The sequence below is a fragment of the Hylobates moloch genome, unplaced genomic scaffold (assembly GCF_009828535.3).
Source record: "Hylobates moloch isolate HMO894 unplaced genomic scaffold, HMol_V3 SCAFFOLD_22, whole genome shotgun sequence".
NCBI lineage: Eukaryota > Metazoa > Chordata > Mammalia > Primates > Hylobatidae > Hylobates > Hylobates moloch.
In genome coordinates, this window is record NW_026652297.1 from 9,389,224 (window position 1) to 9,395,548 (window position 6,325).

Genomic DNA, 6,325 nt, shown 5'->3' on the forward strand with positions numbered 1-6,325 from the left:
CACAGCATCTTCGCCAGGAGCAGAGTCCATCTGAAGAAACCACTTTCTCTATTTACCTATAAGAAGCAACTCCTCATCTGCTCAAGTTTTATCATGAGGTTGCAGCAATTCAGTCCCATCTTCAGGCTCCACTTCTAATTCTAGTTCTCTCGCTATTTCCATTACGTCTGCAGTTGCTTCCTCCACTGAAATCTTGAACCCCTCAAAGTCATCCATGAGGGTTCGAATTAACTCCTTTCAAACTCCTATTAATGTTGATATTTGACCTTCTCCCATGAATCACGAATGTTCTTAAGGGAATCTTAAGTAAATTTTCTTTCTGGGAGATATTGACAAGCTGATTCTACAGTTTATATGGAAATACAAAAGACTTAGGAGAGCGGCTGATCGCAGTCCGGAGGTGAGGCAGAACTCTGAGGTTGTCCATTATGGCTGACATGCAAAATCTGGTAGAAAGATTGGAGAGGGCAGTGGGCCGCCTGGAGGCAGTATCTCATACCTCTGACATGCACCGTGGGTATGCAGACAGTCCTTCAAAAGTAGGAGCAGCTCCATATGTGCAGGCATTTGACTCGCTGCTTGCTGGTCCTGTGGCAGAGTACTTGAAGATCAGTAAAGAGATTGGGGGAGACATGCAGAAACATGCGGAGATGGTCCACACAGGTTTAAAGTTGCAGCGAGCTCTGTTGGTTACAGCTTCTCAGTGTCAATAACCAGCAGATAATAAGCTTTCTGACCTGTTGGCACCCATCTCAGAGCAGATCAAAGAAGTGATAACCTTTCGGGAGAAGAACTGAGGCAGCAAGTTGTTTAATCACCTGTCAGCTGTCAGCGAAAGTATCCAGGCCCTGGGCTGGGTGGCTATGGCTCCCAAGCCTGGCCCTTATGTAAAATAAATGAATGATCTGCCATGTTTTATACAAACCGAGTCCTCAAAGAGTACAAAGATGTGGATAAGAAGCATGTAGACTGGGTCAAAACTTATTTAAGTATATGGACAGAGCTGCAGGCTTGCATTAAGGAGTTCCATACCACCAGACTGGCCTGGGGCAAAACGGGGCCTGTGGCAAAAGAACTGAGTGGACTGCCATCTGGACCCTCTGCCGGATCAGGTCCTCCTCCCCCTCCACCAGGCTCCCCTCCTCCCCCAGTCTCTACCAGTTCAGGCTCAGATGAGTCCGCTTCCCACTCAGCACTGTTTGTGCAGATTAACCAGGGGGAGAGCATCACACATGCCCTGAAACATTATCTGATGACATGAAGACTCACAAGAACCCTGCCCTGAAGGCTCAGAGTGGTCCACTACGCAGTGGCCCCAAGCCATTCTCTGCACCTAAACCCCAAACCGGCCCATCCTCCAAACCAGCCACAAAGAAGGAGCCAGCTATACTTGAACTGGAGGACAAGAAGTGGAGAGTGGAAAATCAGGAAAATGTTTCCAACCTGGTGATTGAGGACACAGAGCTGAAACAGGTGGCTTACATATACAAGTGTGTCAACACGACATTGCAAATCAAGGGCAAAATTAGCTCCATTACAGTAGACAACCGTAAGAAACTTGGTCTGGTATTCAATGACGTGGTGGGCATTGTGGAGATAATCAACAGTGGGGATGTCAAAGTTCGGGTAATGGGTAAAGTGCCAACCATATCCATCGACAAAACAGATGGCTGCCATGCTTACCTGAGCAAGAATTCCCTGGATTGTGAAATAGTCAGTGCCAAATCTCCCGAGACGAACGTCCTTATTCCTACAGAAGGCAGTGACTTTAATGAATTCCCAGTTTCTGAGCAGTTCAAGACCCTTTGGAATGGGTAGAAGTTGGTCACCACAGTGACAGAAATTGCTGGATAAGCGAAGTGCCACGGGGTTCTTTGCCCTCCCTTCACACCGTGGGATAAATCTGTATCAAGACGGTTCTTTTCTAGATTTCCTCTACCTTTTTGCTCTTAAAATTGCTTCTCTGCTCTGAGAAGCACAGCTACCTACCTTCACTGAAATATGCCTCAGGCTGAAATTTGGGGTGGGATAGCAGGTCGCTTGATCTTCTGCAGGAAGGTGCAGCTTTTCCATTATCAGCTCAACCACGCCACCAGTCCATTCTTAAGGAACTGCCGACTAGGACTGATGATGCATTTTTAGCTTTGAGCTTTTGGGGGTTATTCTACCAACAAACAAACAGTCCATTGGAAAGAAAACAGTCCCAGGAATAAACAGATCAGAATGTTCACACTGGTTAATCTTTTTTTAACAATGAGTATGAAGGTAGCAGAAGCTGGTGTGTTTCCAGATGGTTCTTCTAACCAAACTAATTTTTCACTGTTGACAAGTGAGGCAAGAGTTGCACTGGACCAAAGGCTGAGGCTTGGCCATCTAGCATTCCATGCAAAATTGTTTCCTATAAGCATTCCTTTTATTCTCTATTCTATCCTGGGTCTGCCTCAACCATGAGACAGGAGAGTCTCTGGTAGTAGCTGCTGTAGCAGTGCCCTTCATCCAGGGCAGTTAATGGAGTCTTGGACCCTTTCTTTCTCTGGGATCCCTGCCCATCACCTTCCTACAGAGATGACTTTAAAAGGAAAAAAAAAAAAAACAACAACCCCCCAAAAAAACAAAAAGCCACACCATTTCAAGGAGTCTGGCATTCCTGAATCCTCCTTCCCTGCCAGGTGCCTGTCACCTGTCTTCACTGCCTCCTTTTCCCTGTCAGGCTCATCAGCTTATGGCTTCTGTCCAAGCACCTGAACAGAGGACTAAAACCTCCACTGCAGGCTGGTTTTCGGTCTTGACTTATGTAAGAATCTTGCACAGCACTGCTAATGTAAATTTCAGTTTTTCCCCTCTAGGACAAACACTTACCAAAATATGCAACTTTTTTTTGGTGGGAAGTGAGATTGTCCTGTGATTTCTACCCATTTCCTCAGGCCTGTGGAAATAAACCTTTATGTACTTAAAGTTATACAGAAAATAGAATAAAGTCAATACCTAACTTGAAAAAAACAAAACAAAACAAACAAAAAAACAAAAGACTTAGAATAGTCAAAATGACTTTCATAAAGAACAAGGTTGGAGGATTAATACTATCTGATTTCAAGACCTATTATAAAGCTACAGTAGTCAAGATAGCATAATATTGGCATCAGGAAAGACGAATACATCAATGGAACAGAATAAAGAGTCCATAAAAAGACCATCCACATAGGGACAACTCAGTTTTTACAAAGATGCAAAGGCAATTGGATGGAGAAAGGACAGTCTTTTCAACAAATGGTGCCGGAACATTTGGATATACGCACTCAATAAAATGACTTTGATCAATTCCACTAAGGTAAAATATGCAAAAATTTCCTCGAAGTGGATCAAATACCTAAATATAAAACCTAAAGCTATAAAATTTCTGGAAGAAAATACAGATGCAAGTCTTTGGAATCATGACTAAGGCAAAGATTTCTTTAATAAGACACTAAAAGCATAGTCTATAAAAGAACATATTATTGATCTGGACCTTATTAAAGTAAAAAACTTCTGTTCTTGAAAGACACTATTAAGAGAATGAAAAGACAAGTCACACAGTGGGAGAAAATAAAGCATATGTCTTATAAAGAATATGCATCCAGAATATGTAAAGAACTCTCAAAACTTAATTAAAAACAAACAAACCAATTAAAAATGAGAAAAGGATTTGAGCAGATATTTCAGCAAAAAAAGGTGTATGAGTGCTAAATAAACATATGAAAAGATGCTCAACCTCATTAGTTATTAAGGATCTGCAAATTAAATAACTCAATGAAATACCACTTCATACTTAAAACTACAAAGTCTGATCATGTCAAATGTTGGCAAAGATGTGAAGGAAGTAAAACCCTCATACACCGTTGGTGGGAATGTAAAATGACACAATTTTGGAAAGCAGTTTGGCAGTTTCCTAAAAAGTTAAACATATACCTCTCATTTGATCCAGCCATTCCACTCCTAGGTATTTACCCAAGAGAAAAGAAAGTCTATGTCGGAACATTAATGCTCACAGTTGCCTTATTTGTAATGGCCCCAAACCAGAAGCAACCCAAATGCCCATCAATGGTGAGCAGATAAACAAATTGTAGTATATCTATCCAATGAAATACTACTCAGCAATAAAAAGGAATTTACTATTGCTACACATTAAAAACATGTATAATTATGCTGTTATTTAACTGAAAGAATTCAGGTAAAAAAGAGTACAGAAGAACCAATATGTTCTTTAGCAATCAAAAATGAAAATAACAAGATATTAAACTCAAAGCTTGGCCACCAGTTAGTGAAGAACAATTGAAAGCAGAAAATAATTAGGGACTTGGGTATCAAATCAGGGAATTTTATTTGCATTTTCCAAGCTTGATGAGAAATGGCAAGTTGATTAAATCAGTCAGAATCTCCTTGATTATTAACTCACGTGATCATATGTAAATGCTCAACCTTCCAAATCAATTCACCGACAGAGAATTCTTTTATTATAATTATTATGGGCAATTTCAAACAAGATTAGAACAAAGAGTATAATAAACTCTCATGTTCTCATCACCCAGCTTCAACAATTTTCAATTTATTGACAATTCTGGTTTGTTTTTTTTTTTTTTTTCCTGATGGAGTCTTGCTCTGTCACTCAGGCTGGAGTGCAGTGGCATCTCTGCTCACTGCAACCTCCGCCTCCTGGGTTCAAGAGATTCTCCTGCTTCAGCCTCCCGAGTAGCTGGGATTACAGGCACCCGCCACCGTGCCTGGCTAATTTTTGTATATTTAGTAGAGACAGGGTTTCACCATGTTGGTCAGGCTAGGCTGGTCTCAAATTCCTGACCTCAGGTGATCCGCCTGCCTTGGCCTCCCAAAGTGCTGGGATTATAGGTGTGAGCCACCACACCTGGCCTTGACAATTCTGTTTCATCTTTATATCCCCATCCATTCTCCTTGCCCCTAGTCTCAAATATCATGCCATTTCATCTGAAGATATGTGTTTGTATTTCTACAAGAAAAGGATTTTTTTTGGTCTCTGTTTTATATTTCTAATAATTCAAATCCAGTCCTAGCAACTTCATTTGAAAATTTTGGAGGAATTGGTGAGGAATATGGGACTGCCTACACATTGAGAAAAGTGAATTGATTTACCTGCCAGGAGATTTTTTTTTTTTTTTTTTTTTTAAGAAAAGGAAAAAGAAAACGCTTATCTTCTCTGTTTACAAAAGAAAAAAAAAAAAGACTGATTTTTCTCTAGCTAGTGGGCAGTGATATCCTGTTTAGCTCTTTGTGGAAATCCCAGAGGCTGTTGTGTAACATAATCATTATCCAGGAAAAGAATGTGCATTTTAGATGAAAATTTGCAATTCTAGAACCTGTGGCCTGTGTGCAGTTGGGCTCCTGAGAGCACCCACACTTGCTTTATAGGAGGTCACTTGATACAGGGAGTCACTGAACAGATGTTGAACTCCTGTGAGTGCTTCTAGGGCGTTAGCTCTGGGAGTTGTTTTCACTAGACAATAGGATTCTTTGTTCTTCCAGACCTTCAAATCTCTCAGCCCCCTTTCTTTTTTCTGCCGTGGAACCATCTCCCTGCTCAGATGCAGTTACTGCCAAGGGAAACACTGCATTGAGTCCAAAGAATTTCTAGTGAGAAGGTAGTAACTTTTTAAACACAGAAGTTTGGGGATGTTACTTCTCCCTCCTCCTTAAAACAAAAAGAAACTTTGGTGGGCCTGGTGCGGTGGCTCACGCCTGTAATCCCAGCACTTTGGGAGGCCGAGGCAGGCGGATCACAAGGTCAAGAGATCAAGACCATCCTGGCTAACACGGTGAAACCCCGTATCTACTAAAAATACAAAAAATTGGCTGGGCGTGGTGGCGGGTGCCTGTAGTCCCAGCTACTCGGGAGGCTGAGGCAGGAGAATGTCGTGAACCCGGGAGGCGGAGTTTGCAGTGAGCCGACATAGCGCCACTGCACTACAGCCTGGGCGGCAGAGCAAGACTCCGTCACTAAAAAACAAAAATAAACAAACAAAAAACTTAGGTGTACTATACGTAAACAAAGTACACGAATCCTAAGTACATAGTTTGATGCATTTTTACGTATTATGTATTCATATAATCATCACCCAGATAGAAATGTGAAACTTTTCTAGGACCCCAGCAAGCTCCCTCATGCTCATTCCCCAAATCAATAACATGCCATTCTCCCTCCAAAGTAACACTATTTTGACTTCCACAATGATAGATAACGTTTGCCTGTTCTTGAATTCACCTAAGTGGAATCATATAATCTTTTATGCGTAGCTTCTTTTATTCAAAATTCCATGAG

The 6,325-nt window shown here is 41.5% G+C and overlaps 1 pseudogene; it reads left to right on the plus strand.

Moving 5' to 3' along the window:
• The first annotated feature begins 393 nt into the window (after positions 1 to 393).
• On the plus strand, positions 394 to 2,064 carry LOC116461751 (adenylyl cyclase-associated protein 1-like; annotated as a pseudogene).
• Positions 2,065 to 6,325: the final 4,261 nt, after the last annotated feature.